At 54.6% G+C, this 25,512-nt stretch overlaps 1 long non-coding RNA gene across 1 annotated transcript; it reads right to left on the reverse strand.

The window, feature by feature from the left end:
* Nucleotides 1-1,153: 1,153 nt before the first annotated feature.
* LOC103627739 (uncharacterized) lies at nucleotides 1,154-24,959 on the reverse strand. Its single transcript, XR_002262107.1, has 3 exons — nucleotides 24,917-24,959; nucleotides 24,740-24,804; nucleotides 1,154-1,200 (listed from the first exon to the last, which is right to left on the reverse strand). It is a non-coding gene; the product is annotated as an uncharacterized lncRNA (long non-coding RNA).
* Between the last annotated feature and the right edge of the window lie 553 nt (nucleotides 24,960-25,512).

Raw genomic sequence — 25,512 nt, forward strand, 5'->3', positions numbered from 1 at the left:
TACTTATACTTAGTAATTGCTAATAAAATTTTGACCAACTTTAAAAGCAATGCTCAGCTCTAACCATCCTCTTTGGTAAGCCTTACACTTCACGTGAGCTCCCATCTTTGGCGAGTTCATGCACATTATTCTCCACAACTTGTTGAGCGATGAACGTATGTGAGCTCACTCTTGCTGTCTCACACCCCCACAGGTCAAGAACAGGTACCACAGGATGAGGCGCATGGAGGATGCTGTGATGAGTTCGTGAGTGGTCTAGGCCGTCGTCTCCCAGTCAACTTTGGGTTGCTGGACCGTTGTCTCCTTATAATATAATTATTTATTTTGTAAAGAACTCCTATTATTTAGTAAATCTGTGACATTCGATCCTGTGGCATGATTCATCATATGTGTGAGACTTGGTCCCATCACACCTGGTGACTATGTTCGCGCCCGGGTCTTGGTGCCCCGAAACCCGGGTGTGACATTGATGCACGACGCCCGTGAAAACGGTGGAAACTGGATGTCTCTTGTACATGAATCACCAACAAGCTACGGAATGCAGGACACAACAAAATTTTGATCATGCAAAGTCATCATAAGGATAATGCAGACAAGCATCAATATTTCTAAAACAAATCAATTTTGCCATTAGATAGAAGGATTGAGATGCAAGAACCATCAAATTCTAGAGTTTTTTGTTCACTTGCAAATGCAATCCATGGTGTCACACATATACGATAACTTTAGAATGCTCATAGCTAACCAGGCCACGTACGTTGTTTGTATCTTCCCTACTCGTGCCACCTGATGTTTTTGGGCAGCCAAATTAGTCGTGGGTTGCTGCTATTGCTGAATATGGCTGACAACATCCTGAACAATGTTGATTGAGGTTTGGCACCACTGGATCTAGAAGTTGGGCCACAGGCTTCTTTGCAGTTCACACCATCGTCATCCCTCCATGAATTTGTTAATAGTTGACAGATGGTGTTGTTGTGTTAGACCTTAGTGTGCCAATAAAAATTTTAAAATAAACAGTAGTGTGCCAGGGATCTAGGAATACCAGAAGAGCCTTCTTACAAATTTGGTAGGCATGACAGAACCTCCTCACACACCGTTGATGTTTGCTTGCAACGGCATAGAAGCGATCAGTGTTACCCACAGCAATCTACAACCACATAAACAATAAGGACTAAATACCATGAACGCCTTGCTTGACACCTGAAAGGGAATTAGGCTTACACCTAGTCCCTAATTAATTTTGGTGGTTGAATTGCCCAACACAAATAATTGGGCTAACTAGTTTGCTCTAGTGCATAAGTTATACAGGTGTAAAAGGTTCACACTCAGCCAATAAAAAGATCAAGTTTTGGATTCAACAAAGGAGCAAAGAGGCAACCGAAGGCCCTCTGGTCTGGGAGCACCGGACTGTCAGGTGTACACCGGACAGTGTCCGGTGCACCACCGGACAGTGTCCGGTGCACCAGAGGACTCTAACTCGAACTGGCCACCTTCGGGAATTTCCAGAGGCGCTCCGCTATAATTCACCGGACAGTCCGGTGTACACCGGACAATGTCCGGTGCTCCAAGGAAGCACGGCCTCAGGAACTTGTCAGCCTCGGGATTTTACTTCGAGCCGCTCCGCTATAATTCACCGGACTGTCCGGTGTGCACCGGACTGTCCGGTGAACCACGGAGCAACGGCTATCTCCGCGCCAACGGCTACCTGCAGGCGCATTCAATGCGCGCCAGTGGCGCGCAGTCGTCAGGCGCGCCCATACTGGTGCACCGGACAGTGAACAGTTCATGTCCGGTGTGCACCGGACATCTAGGCGGGCCCACAAGTCAGGAGCTCCAACGGTCAGAATCCAACGGCAGTGATGACGTGGCAGGGGGCACCGGACTGTCCGGTGTGCACCGGACTGTCCGGTGCGCCATCGAACAGACAGCCTTCCAACGGCCACTTTTGGTGGTTGGGTCTATAAATACCCCAACCACCCCACCATTCATTGCATCCAAGTTTTCCACTTCCCAACTACTACAAGAGCTCTAGCATTCAATTCTAGACACACCAAAGAGATCAAATCCTCTCCAAATTCCACACAACGCCATAGTGACTAGAGAGAGTGATTTGCTTGTGTTCTTTCGAGCTCTTGCGCTTGGATTGCTTTCTTCTTTCTTGATTCTTTCATTGCGATCAAACTCACTTGTAATTGAGGCAAGAGACACCAAACTTGTGGTGGTCCTTGTGGGAACTTTGTGTTCCAAGTGATTGAGAAGAGAAAGCTCACTCGATCCAAGGGATCGTTTGAGAGAGGGAAGGGTTGAAAGAGACCCGGCCTTTGTGGCCTCCTCAACGGGGAGTAGGTTTGCGAGAACCGAACCTCGGTAAAACAAATCCGCGTGTCACACTCTTTATTTGCTTGCGATTTGTTTTGCGCCCTCTCTCGTGGACTCGTTTTCTTATTACTAACGCTAACCCGGCTTGTAGTTGTGTTTATATTTGTAAATTTCAGTTTCGCCCTATTCACCCCCCCTCTAGGCGACTATCAATTGGTATCAGAGCCCGGTGCTTCATTAGAGCCTAACCGCTCGAAGTGATGTCGGGAGATCACGCCAAGAAGGAGATGGAGACCGGCGAAAAGCCCACAACAAGCCACAGGAGCACTTCATCGGAAGAGTCCCGCACCAAGAGGAGGGAGAAGAAGAAGAGCTCCTCCAACAAAGGGAAGGAGAAGAAATCTTCTTCTCTCCAAAAGGAGAAGAAGGAAAAATCTTCTTCCCACAAGCCGCATCGGAGTGAGGACAAGCCAAAGAGGATGAGGAAAGTGGTCTACTACGAGACCGATACTTCATCACCATCTACCTCCGGCTCCGACGCGCCCTCCGTAACTTCTAAACGCCAAGGGCGTAAGAAGTTTAGTAAGATCCCCCTACACTATCCTCGCATTTCTAAACATGCACCTTTACTTTCCGTCCCATTAGGCAAACCACCAACTTTTGATGGTGAAGATTATGCTAGGTGGAGTGATTTAATGCGATTTCATCTAACCTCACTCCACAAAAGTATATGGGATGTTGTTGAGTTTGGTGCACAGGTACCATCTGTAGGGGATGAGGATTATGATGAGGATGAGGTGGCTCAAATCGAGCACTTCAACTCTCAAGCAACAACAATACTCCTCGCCTCTCTAAGTAGAGAGGAGTATAACAAAGTACAAGGGTTGAAGAGTGCCAAAGAAGTTTGGGATGTACTCAAAACCGCGCATGAGGGAGATGAGCTCATAAAGATCACCAAGCGGGAAACGATCGAGGGGGAGCTCGGTCGGTTCCGGCTTCGCAAAGGAGAAGAGCCACAACACATGTACAACCGGCTCAAGACCTTGGTGAACCAAGTGCGCAACCTCGGGAGCAAGAAATGGGATGACCACGAAATGGTTAAGGTTATTCTAAGATCTCTCATTTTCCTTAACCCAACTCAAGTTCAATTAATTCGTGGTAATCGTAGATATACTAAAATGACCCCCGAGGAAGTTATCGGGCATTTTGTGAGTTTTGAGTGCATGATCGAAGGCTCGAGGAAGATCAACGAGCTTGATGAACCCACCACATCCGAGGCTCAACCCGTTGCATTCAAGGCAACGGAGGAGAAGAAGGAGGTGTCTACACCAAGTAGACAACCAATCGACGCCTCCAAGCTCGACAATGAGGAAATGGCGCTCGTCATCAAGAGCTTCCGCCAAATCCTCAAGCAAAGGAGAGGGAAAGACTACAAGTCCCGCTCCAAGAAGGTTTGCTACAAGTGTGGTAAGCCCGGTCACTTTATTGCTAAATGTCCATTATCAAGTGATAGTGACAGGGGCGACGACAAGAAGGGGAGAAGAAAGGAGAAGAAGAGGTACTACAAGAAGAAGGGCGGCGATGCCCATGTTTGTCGGGAGTGGGACTCCAACGAAAGCTCAAGCGACTCCTCCGACGACGAGGACGCCGCCAACATCGCCGTCACCAAGGGACTCCTCTTCCCCAACGTCGGCCACAAGTGCCTCATGGCAAAGGACGGCAAACGGAAGAAGGTTAAATCTAACTCCTCCACTAAATATGAGTCTTCTAGTAATGATAATGCTAGTGATGAGGAGGATAATTTGCGTGTTCTCTTTGCCAACCTCAACATGCAACAAAAAGAAAAACTTAATGAATTGGTTAGTGCTATTCATGAAAAGGATGACCTTTTGGACACTCAAGAGGAATTCCTTATTAAAGAAAATAAGAAGCATGTTAAGGTTAAAAATGCTTATGCTCTAGAAATTGAGAAATGTCAAAAATTGTCTAGTGAGCTAAGCACTTGCAATGAAACAATAGACAACCTTAGAAATGAAAATGCTAATTTATTAGCTAAGGTTGATTCTCATGTTTGCAATGTTTCAACTTCCAATCCTAGAGATAATAATGATGATTTGCTTGCTAGGATTGAAGAATTAAACATTTCTCTTGCTAGCCTTAGAATAGAAAATGAAAATTTAATTGCTAAGGCTAAAGATTTTGATGCTTGCAAAGTTACAATTTCCGATCTTAGAGATAAAAATGATATTCTTCATGCTAAGATTGTTGAACTTAATTCTTGCAACCCATCTACATCTTCCATTGAGCATGTCACTATTTGCACTAGATGTAGAGATGTTGATGTTAATGCTATTCATGATCACATGGCTTTAATTAAACAACAAAATGATCATATAGCAAAACTAGATGCTAAAATTACCGAGCACAACTTAGAAAATGAGAAATTTAAATTTGCTCGTAGCATGCTTTATAATGGGAGACGCCCTGGCATCAAGGATGGCATTGGCTTCCAAAGGGGAGACAATGTCAAACTTAGTGCCCCTCCTAAAAGATTGTCTAATTTTGTTAAGGGCAAGGCTCCCATGCCTCAGGATAACGAGGGTTACATTTTGTACCCTGCCGGTTATCCTGAGAGCAAGATTAGGAAAATTCATTCTAGGAAGTCTCACTCTGGTTCTAACCATGCTTTTATGTATAAGAGTGAGACATCTAGTTCTAGGCAACCAACCCGTGCTAAGCTGCCTAAGAAGAAAATTCCTAGTGCATCAAATGAGCATGACATTTCATTTAAGACTTTTGATGCATCTTATGTATTGACTAACAAATCCGGCAAGGTAGTTGCCAAATATGTTGGGGGCAAGCACAAGGGCTCCAAGACTTGTGTTTGGGTACCCAAAGTTCTTGTGTCTAATGCCAAAGGACCCAAAACCATTTGGGTACCTAAAATCAAGAACTAAACTTGTTTTGTAGGTTTATGCATCCGGGGGCTCAAGTTGGATACTCGACAGCGGGTGCACAAACCACATGACAGGGGAGAAAAAGATGTTCTCCTCATATGAGAAAAACCAAGATCCCCAACGAGCTATCACATTCGGGGATGGAAATCAAGGTTTGGTCAAAGGTCTTGGTAAAATAGCTATATCCCTTGACCATTCCATTTCCAATGTTTTTCTTGTAGATTCTTTAGATTACAATTTGCTTTCCGTTTCTCAACTATGTAAAATGGGCTACAACTGTCTATTCACTGATGTAGGTGTCACTGTCTTTAGAAGAAGTGATGATTCAATAGCATTTAAAGGTGTGTTAGAGGGTCAGCTATACTTAGTAGATTTTGATAGAGCTGAACTCGACACATGTTTAATTGCTAAGACCAACATGGGCTGGCTCTGGCACCGCCGACTAGCACATGTTGGAATGAAGAATCTTCATAAGCTTCTAAAGGGAGAACACATTTTAGGACTAACAAATGTTCATTTTGAGAAAGACAGGGTTTGTAGCGCATGTCAAGCAGGAAAGCAAGTTGGTGCTCATCATCCACACAAGAACATCATGACGACCGACAGGCCACTGGAGCTCCTACACATGGATCTATTCGGCCCGATCGCTTACATAAGCATCGGCGAGAGTAAGTACTGTCTAGTTATTGTGGATGATTATTCTCGCTTCACTTGGGTATTCTTTTTACAGGAAAAATCTCAAACCCAAGAGACCTTAAAGGGATTCTTGAGACGGGCTCAAAATGAGTTCGGCTTAAGGATCAAGAAAATAAGAAGCGACAACGGGACGGAGTTCAAGAACTCTCAAATTGAAGGTTTTCTTGAGGAGGAGGGCATCAAGCATGAGTTCTCTTCTCCCTACACGCCACAACAAAATGGTGTAGTGGAGAGGAAGAATCGAACTCTATTGGACATGGCAAGAACCATGCTTGATGAGTACAAGACTTCGGATCGGTTTTGGGCGGAGGCGGTCAACACCGCTTGCTACGCCATCAACCGATTATATCTTCACCGAATCCTCAAGAAGACATCATACGAACTCCTAACCGGTAAAAAGCCCAATATTTCATATTTTAGAGTTTTTGGTAGCAAATGCTTTATTCTTGTTAAAAGAGGTAGAAAATCTAAATTTGCTCCTAAAACTGTAGAAGGCTTTTTACTAGGATATGATTCAAACACAAGGGCATATAGAGTCTTTAACAAGTCCTCTGGACTTGTTGAAGTTTCTTGTGACGTTGTGTTTGATGAAACTAACGGCTCTCAAGTAGAGCAAGTTGATCTTGATGAGATAGGTGTTGAAGAGGCTCCATGCATCGCGCTAAGGAACATGTCCATCGGGGATGTGTGTCCTAAGGAATCCGAAGAGCCTCCACATGCACAAGATCAACCATCCTCCTCCACGCAAGCATCTCCACCAACTCAAAATGAGGATGAAGCTCAAGATGATGAAGTAGAGGATCAAGCAAATAAGCCACCTCAAGATGATGGCATTGATCAAGGGGGAGATGCAAATGATCAAGACAAGGAGGATGATGAACCAAGACCGCCACACCCAAGAGTCCACCAAGCAATCCAACGAGATCACCCCGTCGACACCATCCTCGGCGACATTCATAAGGGGGTAACTACTAGATCTCGTGTTGCACATTTTTGTGAACATTACTCGTTTGTTTCCTCTATTGAGCCACACAAGGTAGAGGAAGCACTTCAAGATTCGGATTGGGTGGTGGCAATGCAAGAGGAGCTCAACAACTTCACCAGGAATGAGGTATGGCATTTAGTTCCACGTCCTAACCAAAATGTTGTAGGAACCAAATGGGTCTTCCGCAACAAGCAAGATGAGCATGGTGTGGTGACAAGGAACAAAGCTCGACTTGTGGCCAAGGGATACTCCCAAGTCGAAGGTTTGGATTTTGGTGAAACCTATGCACCCGTAGCTAGGCTTGAGTCAATTCGCATATTATTGGCCTATGCTACTTACCATGGCTTTAAGCTCTTTCAAATGGACGTGAAAAGTGCCTTCCTCAATGGACCAATCAAGGAAGAGGTCTATGTTGAGCAACCTCCCGGCTTTGAAGATAGTAAGTACCCTAACCATGTCTATAGGCTCTCTAAGGCGCTTTATGGGCTCAAGCAAGCCCCAAGAGCATGGTATGAATGCCTTAGAGATTTCCTTATAGCTAATGGCTTCAAAGTCGGAAAGGCCGATCCTACACTCTTCACTAAAACTCTTGAAAATGATTTGTGCATTTCGAGACCGGGGGGTCCCCAAGCCGACGAGTGAGTGCGCTGCGTGCCCAGCCCAGATGGGTCGAGCGCGTGGGCGAGCGCGAAGGGGGGAGAGGCGAGGTGGCCGGAGACGGGCGTGAGAGAGGTGGAGATCCCACGGCCTTCGTGTTCGTCCCGTGCCCAGGTCGGGTGCGCTTGCAGTAGGGGGGTTACAAGCGTCCACGCGGGTGAGGGAAGCGAGCGGCCCCAAGAGAGCGCCTGTCTCGTCCTCGTCCCAGTGCGGCCAACCTTCTCTAAGAAGGCCCTGGTCCTTCCTTTTATAGTTGTAAGGAGAGGATCCAGGTGTACAATGGGGGGTGTAGCGGAGTGCTACGCGTCTAGCGGAGAGAGAGCTAGCGCCCTAGGTACATGCCAATGTGGCAGCCGGAGAGGTCTTGGCACCTTGCTGGCGTGATGTCGTGGCTGTCGGAGGAGCAACGGAGCCTGACGGAGGGACAGCTGTAGGAGCGGTCGAGTCCTTGCTGACGTCGCCTTGCCTCCGTAAGAGAGCTGAGAGCCGTCGTCGTCACAGAGCTTGTGGGGCGCCATCATTGCCCATCTGGCGGAGCTGGCCAGATGGGACGCCGGTCTTGTTCTTCGTGACCCGAGTCGGCTCGGGGTAGGATGGTGATGGCGCTTCCTGTTGACGTAGCGGGCCCGAGCCCTAGGTCGGGCGACGTGGGGGCTCCTCCGAAGCCGAGGTCGAGTCTGTCTTCCGTGGCCGAGGCCGAGCCCGAGCCCCCGGGTCGGGCGAGGCGGAGATCGTTTGGCCGAGGCCAGGGCGGAGCCCGAGCCCTGGGGTCGGGCGAGGCGTAGTTTCGTCGTCTTCTGGGGCAGAGCCCGAGTCCGAGCCCTGGGGTCGGGCGGAGCGGAGTTCGCCGTCTTCCGGGTCTTAGCCCGAGTCCGAGCCCTGGGGTCGGGCGGAGCGGAGTTCGCCGTCTTCCGGGTCTTAGCCCGAGTCCGAGCCCTGGGGTCGGGCGGAGCGGAGTTCGCCGTCTTCCGGGTCTTAGCCCGAGTCCGAGCCCTGGGGTCGGGCGGAGCGGAGTTCGCCGTCTTCCGGGTCTTAGCCCGAGTCCGAGCCCTGGGGTCGGGCGGAGCGGAGTTCGCCGTCTTCCGGGTCTTAGCCCGAGTCCGAGCCCTGGGGTCGGGCGGAGCGGAGTTTCCTATGGCGCCTTTGGCAAGGCCTGACTGCCTGTCAGACTCACTCTGTCGAGTGGCACTGCAGTCGGAGTGAAGCAGGCGGCGCTGTCCTTCTGTCAGACTGGTCAGTGGAGCGGTGGAGTGACGGCGGTCACTTCGGCTCTGCCGGGGGGCGCGTGTCAGGATAAAGGTGTCAGGCCACCTTTGCGTTAAATGCTCCTGCAACCTGGTCAGTCGGCGCGGCGATTTAGTCAGGGTTGCTTCTAAGCGAAGCCAAGGCCTCGGGCGAGCCGGAGATGTGTCCGCCGTTAAAAGGGGGGCCTCGGGCGAGACGGAAGTCTCTCGAGGTCGGCTGCCTTTGGCCGAGGCTAGGCTCGGGTGAAGCGTGATCGAGTCACTCGTGTGGACTGATCCCTGACTTAATCGTACCCATCAGGCCTTTGCAGCTTTATGCTGATGGGGGTTACCAGCTGAGAATTAGGCGTCTTGAGGGTACCCCTAATTATGGTCCCCGACAGTAGCCCCCGAGCCTCGAAGGGAGTGTTAGCACTCGCTTGGAGGCTTTCGTCGCACTTTTTTGCAAGGGGACCAGCCTTTCTCGGTTGCATTTCGTTCCGGTGGGTGCGTGCGAGCGCACCCGCCGGCTGTAGCCCCCGAGGCCTCGGAGGAGTGGTTACACTCCTTCGAGGTCTTAATGCCTCGCGTAATGCTTCGACTGGTCTGGTTGTTCCCTCATGCGAACTGGCCGTAGCCCGGGTGCACGGTCGGGGCCCAAGCTCTCGGGCTGGTATGTTGACGCTGTCAACGGTTTGGCCGGAGCCGGGTTTGCGAGAGCAGCCCCCGAGCCTCCGCACAGGGCGAGAGGACGATCAGGGACAGACTCGGCTTTTTTACATACGCCCCTACGTCGCCTTTCCGCAAGGAGGAGGGGGGGAGAGCGCCATGTTACCCTCGATGGGCACCGAACATGGTGTCTCCGGTGAGCTGCAAGCGGGTAATCCGAGTGGACGTTCGTGCCCTGTTCGTTGGGGGTCGGCTAGGGGCCCAGAGGCACGCCCAAAAGTACCTGCGGGTGATCTGCCGGACCCGGTCCCCTGGCGACGGGGTCCGAGGGCTCGATGCCTCCCTCCGATGGGATTCCGTTACAAGATCGCTCCCGCTGGTCTCGGAAATGTCCTAGGGTACCTCGGGAGCGCAGCCTGAGCCTCGGTTATGTATCGAACGTACCCCTGGTCATCCCTCGCTCGGTGTCTGAGGCGACTGTGAACCCTTCGGGGGCCAGCCTTCGAACCCCTGATCAGTAATGGGCGCGGAGCCCGAGTAGCCTGAGGCGGCCATGGAGCCCTTCGGGGGGCTGGCCTTCGAACCCCTGACCAGTAGTGGGTGTCGGGCCCACGCGATCTGAGGCGACTGTTGAACCCTTCGGAGGGCCAGCCTTCGAACCTCTGATCAGTAGGGGGGGCTCGGAGCCCGGTTCCTTCACAGGGAAGGATCCTTTCCGGGGTATCCCCCTTTCCCGGTCCCTGTTGCAAGAGATAGAGAAAGAGGAAAAAAGGAAAAGGATACGAAATCGAACGTCGTGGCGTACCTTTTTTGGCGCGGTTGTTACGGCGAAGGCGAAGCGTCGTCCGCTTCTCCTGTCAGAGGCGCCGCCTGTCCCGCTGCGGAATTAATGCGACGGGGCGAGTGGTTGGCGGGGCGGCCGTTGCGCGTGCGCGAGCCGTTCGAGGAACGGATCACGGGTGCACCGTCTTCACGCCGTGGGAGGAGGCTCTCTTGCTGTTCCAGGATGGGACGTGAGCCCGGCTGACGACGTGACTGCTGCGCCCGCCCGCCTGCCACCGCCATTACTGCCGGCCCACTTTCGATCGCTTTGACCGTCGCGCCAGGCCGGCGCTGCTGGGTCGCCTCGAGTCGCGGCATAGGCTCCGCAACCGAAGAGGTGCGACGGTGGCACAAGTGGCGGTGCGGTTGCTTGCATGCAACAACTGGCGTGCTGGTTGCGCGACGCGTGGGCCTGGGCCTCCAAGCTGGCGTGTTAGAAGTCGGAGAAGCGCGTCCACCTGGCGCGGTTGCATGCCGCCTGCATGGCTGCCTGCCCCTTCCGCCCGTTGGTCTGGGCGAAAGTGTGGAATCGCTTGTAACCGCTGGGCGGTTATGTGCACCGCGCGCGGCGGTTTGGCTTCTTCTGCTTCTGAGCCGGTTTGCATGACATGCGGGACCCAGCCCCCACGCCGCAGGGGAGGGCCTTGGAGCGTGTTGGAGAAGACTCGGCCCGTGGCGTTTGGGGGCGCACGTAGGGAGAGTCGCCTTTAAAAGGAGGGCGACCCCTTTCGGAAGGCAACCATGTCTTCTTCCTCCCTTATGCGTCGTGTCTTTCCATCTTCCAAGCCCCCGGATGGGGGTATCCACCGTCTTTCTGCCCCCTCGATGGAGGAACGCAACTCCGTGGGAGTTGGTACCTTTCAGCCATCGTTCGTCTTCAAGGATTTTCATCATGCAGCCCGGCTGCACCCCTCCACCGGCGGTCACCCAAGTTGGTGACCTCCAGCTTGATGGTGGGGGAAAGCGAGCCGGGCTGCGATCTTGGTCCCACCCTCAGCTTCAAGGATGTTCATCATCCTCGCTGGGGTGGGGACCGGGCTGAGCTGGCGCTCTACCTCCCGCGCGGGTCTGCGAGTCACCCTCTCCCGCGGCGTTCGAGGGAGGAGGCGCTCACTGGCCCTGCGGGCGGCGCGGACTTGGACAGCGTGGGGCTGATCGACGGCGGGCGTCGTCACCTCCAGCGTGTCGGAGTCGTCGGCTTGGGTCCCGGCGGCCCCTCCTGCCGGGGGCGGCTGCCGCGCCGTGAGCACGGGAGGACCACCCACGATGCCGCGCGCTGCTAGGGCGGCGTTCGTGTTCTGGGGTGGCCCTGCTTTTGCACCAGGATGGTGCCCTCACGTGGAGGTCGGTGTCCCACTCGCCCGGGAGGATTTGAGTGGGGATCTGCCGGGGGGCTGGTGGCCCCTGCCATCAGCGTCGAGGCGGAGGCGGCTCGAGAAATCCCCGTCACCGACGGGATCACTGCCACCATCCGCGCCCCGGGCCTCCGGCTCTTCGCGCTTGTCCTCGCCCCTCGAGCGTCGGCGTGAGCGAGGGCAAGCTTGCAGCAGCGCCCACCCTGAGGCTTGCACTGCTGCGGCTCGGCCATCCGGAGCGGGAGTCGTCGTCGTTGTAGTCAGAGCGGGCGGCGGCGAGCCGCTCGTCGGTCTTCTGTTGCTCCGCAGGCCTTCCCCATGGAGTGGGGTTGTTCGTACCTGCGGAGGGGGAACCGGAGTTCCGTTTGTAATGGCATTTCGGATGCCAGTGTTTTTGTTCATTGTGGCTGTCGAGGCCTGAACATGTATGTAATTTCGGCACGGAGCCGTGTTTTTTCCTCATTTTCGAGCACTAAGTCTCGCCTGTTGATTATCTGAACCGCTTCACCAAGCATGAGTCGTCCCGGGTCAAGGTGACGAGTGAGGTATCCGTATCCCGGAGGCGTAGGAATCCCTCGGCTCGATCGGCCTTGTTGTCTGAGGCTCCTCCAGCTTAGTTAAAGAGACCCCTCGGCCGCTCTTCGATGAGCCGAGGCCAGGGGTAGCGATATCAGCACGAGCGGAGGCGGAGTTGGCTCGAAAATGGGAACCTGGTTGGCCGGAGCCTAGCCGGGTTGTCCGTCAGCGGGGCCGATGCCGGAGTCGATCAGCCGAGGCCTCGGGTCGGGCTGGCGCCCTTGGAAGATGCTTGGCCGAGGCCCCAGGGGTAACCGGCCGAGCCGCCTGCTCGGGCCGGATTCCGGGAGAAGTCCCCGGACCGCGTCGCCGTCCGAGGCTGGGTCGGACCTTGCTGAAGACGTCGTCGATGCCGAGGGTGTTGCGGCCCCCTTCAACGTGAAGACCCGAGCCTACAGGATCAGATCGTCTTGTAGCGTGTGCCTTCTGCGGCCACCGAGGCCAGAAAACACACCCTCGCTTCGTTGTAAAGCCGCGTCTTCTTTCCTCTTATTTCGAGCATCTGGACTTTCCGTCGGTAACAGGGATGTTTGTGTGGGCGAGAGTTGCTTCTCGCGGAAGGTGATGAGTGAGGTATCCGTATCCCAGAGGCGTGGGAGTCCCTCGGCTCGGTCGGCCTTGCCACTTACGCGTACTTTCACCCGCCCATGAGGCCCTGTCCCCGACTTAGTCGAGAAAGCTTGAAGGACCGCTTTGGCAGAAGAGCTTCCGAACGTGAAGACTTGTTCGGTCCACGGAGTCGCTTTATCCGAACGCGAGTTACTTATCGCAGAAGGTGATGAGTGAGGTATCCGTATCCCGGAGGCGTAGGAGTCCCTCGGCTCGGTCAGCCTTGGCTGCTTACGTGTACTCCGTCGTTTCCAGGATTCGCTTTTCGAAGTAGTCAAAAAGCACGAAAGAAATTCTGCTAAAAAGAGATCTTTTTTCGAGGAAAAATTCGACGCAGAGGGGGTCTCCCCCTTTTTAGCCCCCGAGGGAGGGTCGGGCTTTGCCGAGGCGAGGCCGACCCTTCCTTGATGACTAAACTTTGTGTGGGTGCGAGGTATATGAATAACTTGAAAACATCTTAAGGGTAGAAGCGACATAGCTGTTTGATGTTCCAAGCGTTGCCGTAGATCTCGCCTTGATTGTTGGCCAGCTTGTATGTTCCGGGCTTCAGAACTTTGGCGATGACGAATGGCCCCTCCTAGGGGGGCGTGAGTTTGTGCCTTCCCCGGGCGTCTTGCCGCAGCCGAAGCACCAAATCGCCCACCTGGAGGTCTCGGGACCGGACCCCTCGGGCGTGGTAGCGTCGCAGGGACTGCTGGTACCGCGCCGAGTGTAGTAAGGCCTTGTCCCGAGCCTCCTCCAGCTGGTCCAGCGATTCTTCTCGGCTAGCTTGGTTGCTTTGATCGGTGTAGGCCCTCGTCCTCGGGGAGGCGTGCTCCAGGTCAGTGGGCAAGATGGCCTCGGCCCCGTAGACCAGGAAGAACGGTGTGAAACCCGTGGCACGACTCGGCGTCGTCCTTAGGCTCCAGACCACCGAGGGGAGTTCCTTCATCCATCGCTTGCCGAACTTGTTGAGGCCGTTGTAGATCCGAGGCTTGAGCCCTTGTAGAATCATGCCGTTGGCACGCTCTTCTTGCCCATTCGACATGTGATGAGCCACGGCGGCCCAGTCCACCCGGATGTGGTGATTCTCGCACAAATCCAAGAATTTTTTGCCGGTGAACTGTGTACCGTTGTCGGTGATGATGGAGTTTGGGACCCCGAAGCGATGGATGATGTTGGTGAAGAACGCCACCGCCTGCTCGGACCTGATGCTGTTCAGGGGTCGGACCTCGATCCACTTGGAGAATTTGTCGATGGCGACCAGCAGGTGCGTGTAGCCCCCGGGCGCCTTCTGCAAGGGACCTACGAGGTCCAGACCCCATACAGCAAAGGGCCAGGTGATGGGTATCGTCTGCAGAGCCTGAGCGGGCAGGTGGGTCTGCTTCGCATAGAATTGGCACCCTTCGCAGGTGCGGACAATTCTAGTGGCGTCAGCCACCGCTGTTGGCCAGTAGAAGCCTTGCCGGAAAGCATTCCCGACAAGGGCTCGGGGTGCTGCGTGATGGCCGCAAGCCCCCGAGTGTATTTCTTGCAGGAGTTCCTGACCTTCGGCGATGGAGATGCATCGCTGGAGGATGCCTGAGGGGCTCCGGTGGTAGAGCTCCTCCTCATCGCCCAGCAAGACAAATGACTTGGCGCGTCGTGCTACCCGTCGAGCCTCGGCTTGGTCGAGGGGTAGTTCTCCTCGGCGGAGATATCGCAGGTACGGGGCCTGCCAATTTCGATCAGGCATGGCCCCGCTCAGCTCCTCCTCGACGTCCAGTGCCTCGGCTTCGGGGGCCGAGGGTACCTCGGGCTGAGCCGAGGGTGCCTCGGGCCGAGCCGAGGGTGCCTCGGGCCGAGCCGAGGGCGCCTCGGGCTCGGGCGCATCGTCGATCTTGACGGAGGGTTGATGCAGATCCCGGGAGAAGACGTTCGGTGGGACCGTCGTTCGCCCCGAGGCTATTTTAGCCAGCTCGTCTGCAGTCTCGTTGTAGCGCGAGCGATGTGGTTGAGCTCGAGCCCGAAGAACTTGTCTTCCAGGCTCCGAACCTCATCGCAGTAGGCCTCCATCTTCGGGTCGCGGCAGTGGGAGTTCTTCATGACTTGGTCGATAACGAGCTGCGAATCACCGCGAGCGTCGAGGCGTCTGACCCCTAGCTCGATGGCGATTCGCAACCCGTTGACCAGAGCTTCGTACTCGGCCACATTGTTGGACGCCGGGAAATGGAGGCGCAGCACGTAGCGCAGGTGCTTTCCGAGGGGCGAGATGGAGAGCAGGCCCGCGCCGGCCCCTGTCTTCATCAGTGACCCGTCGAAAAACATGGTCCAGAGCTCCGGTTGGATCGGAGCCGTCGGCAGCTGGGTGTCGACCCATTCGGCCACGAAGTCCGCCAATACCTGGGACTTGATGGCCTTCTGAGGGGCGAACGAGATTGTTTCGCCCATGATTTCCACCGCCCACTTTGCGATCCTGCCCGAGGCCTCTCGGCACTGGATGATCTCCCCGAGGGGGAATGATGACACCACAGTTACCGGATGAGACTCGAAGTAGTGTCGTAACTTCCGCCTCGTCAGGATCACAGCATACAACAGCTTCTGAACTTGTGGGTAGCGGATCTTGGTCGCGGACAGTACTTCGCTGACGAAGTAGACTGGCCTCTGAACGGGCAGTACATGCCCTTCCTCTTGCCTCTCGACCACAATCGCGGCGCTAACCACCTGAGTGGTGGCGGCGACGTAGACCAAGAGGGCTTCTCCATCAGCTGGGGGCACCAAGACAGGCGCCTTTGTAAAGAGCGCCTTCAGGTTCTCGAGGGCTTCCTCGGCCTCAGGGGTCCAAGCGAAACACTCGGTCTTCCTTAAGAGGCGGTACAGAGGCAGACCTCTTTCGCCGAGGCGTGAGATGAAGCGGCTCAGGGCCGCGAGGCATCCCATGACCCTCTGTACGCCCTTTAAGTCCTTGATGGGTCCCATGCTGGTGATGGCTGCAATCTTCTCCGGGTTGGCTTCGATGCCTCGCTCGGAGACGATGAACCCTAGGAGCATGCCTAGAGGTACCCCGAAGACACACTTCTCAGGATTGAGCTTGACTCCTTTCGCCTTGAGACATCGGAATGTCACTTCAAGGTCGGAGAGGAGGTCAGAAGCCTTCCTTGTCTTGACTACGATGTCATCGACGTAGGCCTCGACTGTGCGACCGATGTGTTCGCCGAACACATGGTTCATGCACCGCTGGTACGTCGCGCCCGCATTCCTCAAACCGAACGACATGGTGACATAGCAGTACATGCCGAACGGCGTGATGAAAGAAGTCGCGAGCTGGTCGGACTCTTTCATCCGGATTTGGTGATACCCTGAGTAGGCATTGAGGAAGGACAGGGTTTCGCACCCAGCAGTGGAATCCATGATTTGATCGATGCGAGGCAGAGGGTAGGGAACCTTCGGACATGCTTTGTTGAGACCAGTGTAGTCAACACACATCCGCCATTTCCCCCCTTTCTTCCTCACAAGCACAGGGTTGGCAAGCCATTCGGGATGGAATACCTCTTTGATGAACCCTGCTGCCATTAGCTTGTGGATCTCTTCGCCAATCACTCTGTGCTTCTCCTCGTCGAATCGGCGCAGAGGCTGCCTGACGGGTCGGGCTCCGGCCCGAATATCCAGCGAGTGCTCGGCGACATCCCTCGGTATGCCGGGCATGTCCGAGGGACTCCATGCAAAGACGTCGGCGTTTGCGCGGAGAAAGTCGACGAGCACTGCTTCCTATTTGGGGTCGAGCCCGGAGCCGATCCGGATCTGCTTGGAGGTGTCGCCGCTGGGGTCGAGAGGGACGGCCTTAACCGTCTCCGCTGGCTCGAAGTTGCCGGCGTGACGCTTCACGTCTGACACCTCCTTGGAGAGATTCTCCAGGTCGGCGATGAGGGCCTCAGACTCGGCGAGGGCCTCGGCGTACTCCACGCACTCCACGTCGCATTCGAACGCGTGTTTGTACGTGGGGCCGACGGTGATGACCCCGTTGGGGCCCGGCATCTTGAGCTTCAAGTAGGCGTAGTTGGGGACGGCCATGAACTTCGCGTAGCATGGCCTCCCCAGTACAGCGTGGTAGGTTCCTCGGAACCCGACCACCTCGAACGTCAGGGTCTCCCTTCAGAAGTTGGAGGGCATTCCGAAGCAGACGGGGAGGTCGAGTCGTCCGAGGGGCTGGACGCGCTTCCCAGGTACGATCCCGTGGAAAGGCGCAGCGCCTGCCCGGACGGAGGATAGATCGACGCGCAGGAGCTTGAGGGTCTCAGCGTAGATGATGTTGAGGCAGCTGCCCCCATCCATCAGGACCTTGGTGAGCCTGACGTTGCCGATGACAGGGTCGACGACGAGCGGGTATTTCCCCGGGCTCGGCATGCGGTCGGGGTGGTCGGCCTGGTCGAAAGTGATGGGCTTGTCGGACCAGTCTAGGTAGACTGGCGCCGCCACCTTCACCGAGCAGACCTCCCGGCGCTCTTGCTTGCGATGCCGAGCCGAGGCATTCGCCGCATGCCCTCCGTAGATCATGAAGCAGTCGCGGACCTCGGGGAATTCTCCTGCTTGGTGATCTTCGTTCTTGTCGTCGTCGCGGGCCCTGCCACCCTCGGCGGGTGGCCCGGCCCTGTGGAAGTGACGCCGAAGCATGACGCACTCCTCGAGGGTGTGCTTGACGGGCCCCTGATGGTAAGGGCACGGCTCCTTGAGCATCTTGTCGAAGAGGTTAGCACTTCCGGGGGCTTCCGAGGGTTCTTGTACTCGGCGGCGGCGACAAGGTCCGCGTCAGCGGCGTCGCGTTTCGATTGCGACTTCTTCTCGCCTTTCTTCTTGGCGCCACGCGGAGTAGACGCCTCGGGAGCCTCTTCCGATGGGCGGCCCTGGGGCTGCTTGTCCTTTCGGAAGATAGCCTCAACCGCCTCCTGGCCAGAGGCAAACTTGGTGGCGATGTCCATCAGCTCGCTCGCCCCGGTGGGGGTCTTGCGACCTAGCTTGCTCACCAGGTCACGGCAGGTGGTGCCGGCAAGGAACGCGCTGATGACATCCGAATCGGTGATGTTGGGCAGCTCGGTACGCTGCTTCGAGAATCGCCGGATGTAGTCCCGGAGCGACTCTCCCGGCTGTTGCCGGCAGCTTCGAAGGTCCCAGGAATTCCCGGGGCGCACGTATGTGCCCTGGAAATTGTCGGCGAAGGCCTGGACCAAGTCGTCCCAGTTGGAGATCTGCCCCGGAGGCAGGTGCTCCAACCAGGCGCGAGCAGTGTCGGAGAGGAACAGGGGGAGGTTACGGATGATGAGGTTGTCGTCGTCCGTTCCACCCAGTTGGCAGGCCAGGCGGTAGTCCGTGAGCCACAGTTCCGGTCTCGTTTCCCCCGAGTACTTCGTGATAGTAGTCGGGGGTCGGAACCGGGTCGGGAACGGCGCCCGTCGGATGGCCCGACTGAAGGTCTGCGGTCCGGGTGGTTCGGGCGAGGGACTCCGATCCTCCCCGCTGTCGTAGCGTCCCCCACGCCTGGGGTGGTAGCCTCGGTGCACCCTTTCGTCGAGGTGGGCCCGACGGTCGCGTCGATGGTGCTCGTTGCCGAGGTGGCCCGGGGCCGCAGGCGCAGTGTTGCGCGTGCGCCCGGTGTAGACCGAGGCTTCCCGCATGAATCGGGAAGTCGCGGCATGAGGTTCCGAGGGGTATCCCTGCCTTCGGGAGGTAGTGCTCTCGGCCCGTCGGGCCGCAGCGCCTTCCAGGAGATTCTTGAGCTCTCCCTGGATTCGCCGACCCTCGGTGGTTGATGGCTCCGGCATCGCGCGGAGGAGCATCGCTGCGGCTGCCAGGTTCTGACCAACCCCGCTGGATGCGGGCGGCGGCCTGACCCTGACATCGTTGGCGACGCGGTGCTGGAGACCTTGGGGCAGGTGATGTATTTCTCCGGACGGGGGTTGGCCCACCCATACCTGCCCGACGTCCCGGTGGATCGTCTCAAGCGCTCATGTTCCCTCGTCGAGCCTGGCCTGCGCCCCGCGGACTTGCTCGAGCTGTGGGTCGTGACCCCCCGCCGGAACGGGGACCACAGCTAGCTCCCGCGGGATGTCGGCGCGAGGCACGGGCCTAGGAAAATCACCGTCCTCCGGCATGCCAAGATGGTTGCCTTCGGAGGGATCCCCCAGCTCAACGTGGAAACATTCGCGGCTTGGGCCGCAATTCTCGTCGTCGAGGCTGCGGCTTCCATCGGTACAGTCGGAGAGGCAGTAGTCACATGCGGTCATGAAGTCCCGCATGGCACTGGGGTTGCCAAGTCCAGAGAAATCCCAACAGATGCTGGGATCATCATCTTCCTCGGACCCAGAGGGCCCGTAGGTCGAGACGTCCGTCAACCGGTCCCAAGGCGACCGCATACGAAACCCCAGTGGGGTTGCACTCGCCTCAATGAGAGCGCCCACCAAGGCGAGGTCGCTTGGCGGGTTGAGGCCGAGTCGAAATGACGTAAGATGGGAGTTAGTCAGTACCTTTTGGTCGACGAGGAGCGACGTAGTCACATCGGGGACTGGTTGCACCGTCGTCCCAGGTACGAGGGCGACGTCCTGCAGGCTTTCCGCGAGCGCGCTAGCGTCGTCTTCTTGCTCGGGATCGGCGTGTCGCGGGGGGACGGCGCTTGTCTTCGTCTCGAACGCGAGGTCGACGCCTAGCGTGCCTTCCGTCGGGGCGTCGGGGGCGTCGATTCGCTCGACGGCTGACGAAGCGCGGCCTCCCGCTTGGCCTTGGTTGCCCCGCCTCCTCCTCCGTTGGCGGGGGAGAGGACGGAGCGAGCTCGAATGTTGCTCTTCCACCGCGCGGGGAAGATGTCGTCGGTTCCGCCGCCGGCGGGCGGGTCGTCGGCCGCCATTGTCGTTGTCGCGCGGCGGTGGAAGGAGTATCATGTCGTAGCTGCCGTCGAAGGACATGAACTCAAGACTCCCAAAACGGAGCACCGTCCCGGGCCGGAGAGGTTGCTGGAGACTGCCCATCTGGAGCTTGACGGGAAGCTGTTCGTCAGCACGCAGCAGGCCCCTACCTGGCGCGCCAACTGTCGGCGTTTCGAGACCGGGGGGTCCCCAAGCCGACGAGTGAGTGCGCTGCGTGCCCCAGCCCAGATGGGTCGAGCGCGTGGGCGAGCGTGAAGGGGGGAGAGGCGAGGTGGCCGGAGACGGGCGTGAGAGAGGTGGAGATCCCGCGGCCTTCGTGTTCGTCCCGCGTCCAGGTCGGGTGCGCTTGCAGTAGGGGGGTTACAAACGTCCATGCGGGTGAGGGAAGCGAGCGGCCCCAAGAGAGCGCCTGTCTCGTCCTCGTCCCCGCGCGGCCAACCTTCTCTAAGAAGGCCCTGGTCCTTCCTTTTATAGTTGTAAGGAGAGGATCCAGGTGTACAATGGGGGGTGTAGCAGAGTGCTACGCGTCTAGCGGAGAGAGAGCTAGCGCCCTAGGTACATGCCAATGTGGCAGCCGGAGAGGTCTTGGCACCTTGCTGGCGTGATGTCGTGGCTGTCGGAGGAGCAACGGAGCCTGACGGAGGGACAGCTGTAGGAGCGGTCGAGTCCTTGCTGACGTCGCCCTGCCTCCGTAAGAGAGCTGAGAGCCGCCGTCGTCACAGAGCTTGTGGGGCGCCATCATTGCCCATCTGGCGGAGCTGGCCAGATGGGACGCCGGTCTTGTTCTTCGTGACCCGAGTCGGCTCGGGGTAGGATGGTGATGGTGCTTCCTGTTGACGTAGCGGGCCCGAGCCCTAGGTCGGGCGACGTGGGGGCTCCTACGAAGCCGAGGTCGAGTCTGTCTTCCGTGGCCGAGGCCGAGCCCGAGCCCGAGCCCCCGGGTCGGGCGAGGCGGAGATCGTTTGGCTGAGGCCAGGGCGGAGCCCGAGCCCTGGGGTCGGGCGAGGCGTAGTTTCGTCGTCTTCTGGGGCTGAGCCCGAGTCCGAGCCCTGGGGTCGGGCGGAGCAGAGTTCGCCGTCTTCCTGGTCTTAGCTCGAGTCCGAGCCCTGGGGTCGGGCGGAGCGGAGTTCGCCGTCTTCCGGGTCTTAGCCCGAGTCCGAGCCCTGGGGTCAGGCGGAGCGGAGTTCGCCGTCTTCCGGGTCTTAGCCCGAGTCCGAGCCCTGGGGTCGGGCGGAGCGGAGTTCGCCGTCTTCTGGGTCTTAGCCCGAGTCCGAGCCCTGGGGTCGGGCGGAGCGGAGTTCGCCGTCTTCCGGGTCTTAGCCCGAGTCCGAGCCCTGGGGTCGGGCGGAGCGGAGTTTCCTATGGCGCCTTTGGCAAGGCCTGACTGCCTGTCAGACTCACTCTGTCGAGTGGCACTGCAGTCGGAGTGGCGCAGGCGGCGCTGTCCTTCTGTCAGACTGGTCAGTGGAGCGGTGGAGTGACGGCGGTCACTTCGGCTCTGCCGGGGGGCGCGTGTCAGGATAAAGGTGTCAGGCCACCTTTGCGTTAAATGCTCCTGCAACCTGGTCAGTCGGCGCGTCGATTTAGTCAGGGTTGCTTCTAAGCGAAGCCAAGGCCTCGGGCGAGCCGGAGATGTGTCCGCCGTTAAAAGGGGGGCCTCGGGCGAGACGGAAGTCTCTCGAGGTCGGCTGCCTTTGGCCGAGGCTAGGCTCGGGTGAAGCGTGATCGAGTCACTCGTGTGGACTGATCCCTGACTTAATCGTACCCATCAGGCCTTTGCAGCTTTATGCTGATGGGGGTTACCAGCTGAGAATTAGGCGTCTTGAGGGTACCCCTAATTATGGTCCCCGACAATTTGTTTGTATGCCAAATTTATGTTGATGATATTATATTTGGGTCTACTAACGAATCTACATGTGAAGAGTTTAGTAGGATCATGACACAAAAGTTCGAGATGTCTATGATGGGGGAGTTGAAATATTTTCTAGGATTTCAAGTCAAGCAACTCCAAGAGGGCACCTTCATTAGCCAAACCAAGTACACTCAAGACATTCTTGCTAAGTTTGGGATGAAGGATGCCAAACCCATCAAGACACCCATGGGAACAAATGGGCATCTCGACCTCGACACGGGAGGTAAGTCCGTGGATCAAAAGGTATACCGGTCGATGATAGGTTCTTTACTCTATTTATGTGCATCTCGACCGGACATTATGCTTTCCGTTTGCATGTGTGCAAGATTCCAATCCGACCCTAAGGAATCCCACCTTACGGCCGTAAAACGAATCTTGAGATATTTAGCTTATACTCCTAAGTTTGGACTTTGGTACCCTCGGGGATCCACATTTGATTTACTTGGTTATTCGGATGCCGATTGGGCGGGGTGCAAAATCAATAGGAAGAGCACATCGGGGACTTGCCAGTTCTTGGGAAGATCCTTGGTGTCTTGGGCTTCAAAGAAGCAAAATTCGGTCGCTCTTTCCACCGCCGAAGCCGAGTACATTGCCGCAGGTCATTGTTGCGCGCAACTACTTTGGATGAGGCAAACCCTGCGGGACTACGGTTACAAATTAACCAAAGTCCCTTTGCTATGTGATAATGAGAGTGCAATCAAAATGGCCGACAATCCCGTCGAGCATAGCCGCACTAAACACATAGCAATCTGGTATCATTTTCTTAGGGATCACCAACAAAAGGGAGATATCGAGATTTCTTATATTAACACTAAAGATCAATTAGCCGATATCTTTACCAAGCCACTAGATGAACAATCTTTTATCAAACTTAGGCATGAGCTCAATATTCTTGATTCTCGCAACTTCTTTTGCTAGATTGCACACATAGCACATTATATACCTTTGATCATGTCCCCTTCATATGCTATGACTAATGTGTTTTCAAGTCTATTTCAAACCAAGTCATAGGTGTATTGAAAGGGAATTGGAGTCTTCGGCAAAGACAAAGGCTTCCACTCCGTAACTCATCTCTCGCCGACGCTCCAAGTCTCTCCATCTTGCGGGGAGAAAGCAAAAGGACTTCGTCTTTGGTATAATCTTAACTCATTTATTTATGACCAAAGGGGAAGAAAGTAATCTAAGGGCTCTAATGATTCCGTTTTTGGCGATTCATGCCAAAAAGGGGGAGAAATGAGCCCAAAGCAAAAGGACCGCACCACCACGCAAAAGGACCGCACCACCACCAATTTCAAAAACTTCGTGTTTCCAAGAATTTTATCAAATTGGTATCCTATTGTGTTCAAAAGGGAGAGAAAGTAGCATTTCAAAAGAATATATCAAAACCCTCTTGAACACTAAGAGGAGGATCTCATTTAGGGGGAGTTTTGTTTAGTCACAGGAGAAACATTTGAAATAGGGGGAGAAAATTTCAAATCTTGAAAATGCTTTGCAAAATCGTATTCATTTACCTTTGACTATTTGCAAAAGAACTTTGAAAAGGATTTACAAAAGAATTTGCAAAAACAAAACATGTGGTGCAAGCGTGGTCCAAAATGTTATATAAGAAAGAAACAATCCATGCATATCTTATAAGTATTTATTGGCTCAATTCCAAGCAACCTTTACACTTACATTATGCAAACTAGTTCAATTTTGCACTTCTATATTTGCTTTGGTTTGTGTTGGCATCAATCACCAAAAAGGGGGAGATTGAAAGGGAATTAGGCTTACACCTAGTCCCTAATTAATTTTGGTGGTTGAATTGCCCAACACAAATAATTGGGCTAACTAGTTTGCTCTAGTGCATAAGTTATACAGGTGTAAAAGGTTCACACCCAGCCAATAAAAAGATCAAGTTTTGGATTCAACAAAGGAGCAAAGAGGCAACCGAAGGCCCTCTGGTCTGGGAGCACCGGACTGTCCGGTGTACACCAGACAGTGTCCGGTGCACCACCGGACAGTGTCCGGTGCACCAGAGGACTCCAACTCGAACTGGCCACCTTCGGGAATTTCCAGAGGCGCTCCGCTATAATTCACCGGACTGTCCGGTGTACACCGGACAGTGTCCGGTGCTTCAAGGAAGCACGACCTCAGGAACTTGTCAGCCTCGGGATTTTACTTCGAGCCGCTCCGCTATAATTCACCGGACTGTCCGGTGTGCACCGGACTGTCCGGTGAACCACGGAGCAACGGCTATCTCCGCGCCAACGGCTACCTGCAGGCGCATTCAATGCGCGCCAGTGGCGCGCAGTCGTCAGGCGCGCCCATACTGGTGCACCGGACAGTGAACAGTTCATGTCCGGTGTGCACCGGACATCCAGGCGGGCCCACAAGTCAGGAGCTCCAACGGTCAGAATCCAACGGCAGTGATGACGTGGCAGGGGGCACCGGACTGTCCGGTGTGCACCGGACTGTCCGGTGCGCCATCGAACAGACAACCTTCCAACGACCACTTTTGGTGGTTGGGTCTATAAATACCCCAACCACCCCACCATTCATTGCATCCAAGTTTTCCACTTCCCAACTACTACAAGAGCTCTAGCATTCAATTCTAGACACACCAAAGAGATCAAATCCTCTCCAAATTCCACACAACGCCATAGTGACTAGAGAGAGTGATTTGCTTGTGTTCTTTCGAGCTCTTGCGCTTGGATTGCTTTCTTCTTTCTTGATTCTTTCATTGCGATCAAACTCACTTGTAATTGAGGCAAGAGACACCAAACTTGTGGTGGTCCTTGTGGGAACTTTGTGTTCCAAGTGATTGAGAAGAGAAAGCTCACTCGATCCAAGGGATCGTTTGAGAGAGGGAAGGGTTGAAAGAGACCCGGCCTTTGTGGCCTCCTCAACAGGGAGTAGGTTTGCGAGAACCGAACCTCGGTAAAACAAATCCGCGTGTCACACTCTTTATTTGCTTGCGATTTGTTTTGCGCCCTCTCTCGTGGACTCGTTTTCTTATTACTAACGCTAACCCGGCTTGTAGTTGTGTTTATATTTGTAAATTTCAGTTTCGCCCTATTCACCCCCCCTCTAGGCGACTATCAACACCCCCTTGATGGCATTAGACCATTGCTGGCTGTTGCAGTCACCAAAACTGCCAGTAGCCTACATTGCTGAAAAACATAAAATTTCAATAGATACAAATAAATCATATCAATAAGTGTATTAGTACTATGGTAAGAAAAAAGTCAACTTCTCCTTTAGTAGTTGTAATCAATAATATACCTCATGCACATTCAAATTTTCTCCTCTTAGTTAATTCCAGCCTGCAAGGTTGGAGTATAGCCAATCATTCACTATGATGTCAAACACAACGTTTAGCTTATGAAACATTAGAAATCACACATCTGAAGAATATGGTGATGTAAACAAAAAGAAAGAGATATTCCATTTTATGCTATTCTCAACATTAGGACACGTATCACGGGCAGAAACAAAAACTCACAATTTAACTCATGAAATAGACTGGATAAGTTCAGCAAATAGTTTTTTTAAGGACAAGTATTCGTTTTAGTTCAAAATTCAACAAACGCAAGACACCACTTCTCTTAGGTGTGTAGCTCTGCTAAATATTACAGTCAGTAACCAAGTATATCCTTAGCTATTTATTTAATAATAAATCTGGCTTAAAGAATATCAGGTGATGAGTAGATATTACAACAAATCGATCAATGCCTCATGTACCTTATATATGCATTCTTTTTTTATAATATATCTTTCTTAAACCTCCTATGAAGAGATTGGCTGACATACTAACTTTATACAAAGGCTGCAATAGCCTTAGAGAAGGCCATCAGCCAGGATCATCGTCAAGTTATTAG

This window comes from Zea mays, chromosome 5 (assembly GCF_902167145.1).
Source record: "Zea mays cultivar B73 chromosome 5, Zm-B73-REFERENCE-NAM-5.0, whole genome shotgun sequence".
Classification (NCBI taxonomy): Eukaryota; Viridiplantae; Streptophyta; class Magnoliopsida; order Poales; family Poaceae; genus Zea; species Zea mays.